The sequence below is a fragment of the Penaeus monodon genome, chromosome 28 (assembly GCF_015228065.2).
Source record: "Penaeus monodon isolate SGIC_2016 chromosome 28, NSTDA_Pmon_1, whole genome shotgun sequence".
Lineage (NCBI taxonomy): Eukaryota > Metazoa > Arthropoda > Malacostraca > Decapoda > Penaeidae > Penaeus > Penaeus monodon.
The window spans coordinates 4,977,632-4,978,572 of NC_051413.1; the positions used below are offsets into that span (position 1 = coordinate 4,977,632).

Consider the following 941-nt stretch of genomic DNA (forward strand, 5'->3'; position numbering starts at 1 on the left):
TCCTCCTTTGGCCAAAGTTTCTATAGAAATCTCCTTGTGCAGTTCAGATCTTAAGACAGCTACATATAAAAACACATTTGGTACTTTTAGTACAGTATTGTATAATGTCTTATAAACACTAAAATTCAATCTTGCAAGTCTAAACTGTCTCTGCACTGTACCCACTGACAAGATGGGTATAATAAGTCCCATTGAACAAGACGTTCAAGGGTAAAGGACAATAATAATGTACTTTCATTTCTTAAATCATGATCTAAGTTCCTCTTATTCAGACTGGTGATTAGAAAATCACTGTTTTATATGTTCATCAAAACTGAGATAGGAATATTGAAGTACTGATGAAATTAAGTCAAAAATAAACATATTATATAAGTTAACATCAATTCTCTACTTCATAAACAAATGGAAATTAACTGTTATTCTAGTATAAAATTTCTAGGTAACACCTTACAAACATCATTTAGTATAGCTCTATTTGCCAGGCCAAGGGCAATCTATTTGTAATGTTAATTAATTTGTCTTGATATTGCAATGTTTTTCTCTACTGTATTCATCAATGGCAATTTACGGCAAATGTTTACAAGTAAATGGTACTTTTGGGAAAGTAAACAGATGATACAAGAAAATGAAAATAAATAATTCTTGTAAGACCATAAAAGGAATTTTAACATGATACTGTTATGGACATACAACACTAAAAACATACTTAATTAACATATACATTTCCTTTTCATATCTTAACCCACTCACAACAGATGACATCATATCATGGCATGGCTAGACCATCACTCACACCAGGATGAATCCATACAAAATTATACATGGCTGAGCCTGTTCTAGGCTGTGAGTGCTAAACAGTTTCAGAACTGGCACAGAGATAATTGTTTTAGCAGTTACCACCAACAGCTTTTATTTGGTAAAATTAGAAAAGGACATACTAT

General features: G+C 31.6%; 1 protein-coding gene across 5 annotated transcripts in view; it reads right to left on the reverse strand.

Annotated features, from left to right (window-relative positions):
* LOC119591312 (cytoplasmic FMR1-interacting protein-like) overlaps positions 1 to 941 on the reverse strand; it is a 50,156-nt gene that overhangs the window by 36,123 nt on the left and 13,092 nt on the right. The window lies entirely within an intron of this gene.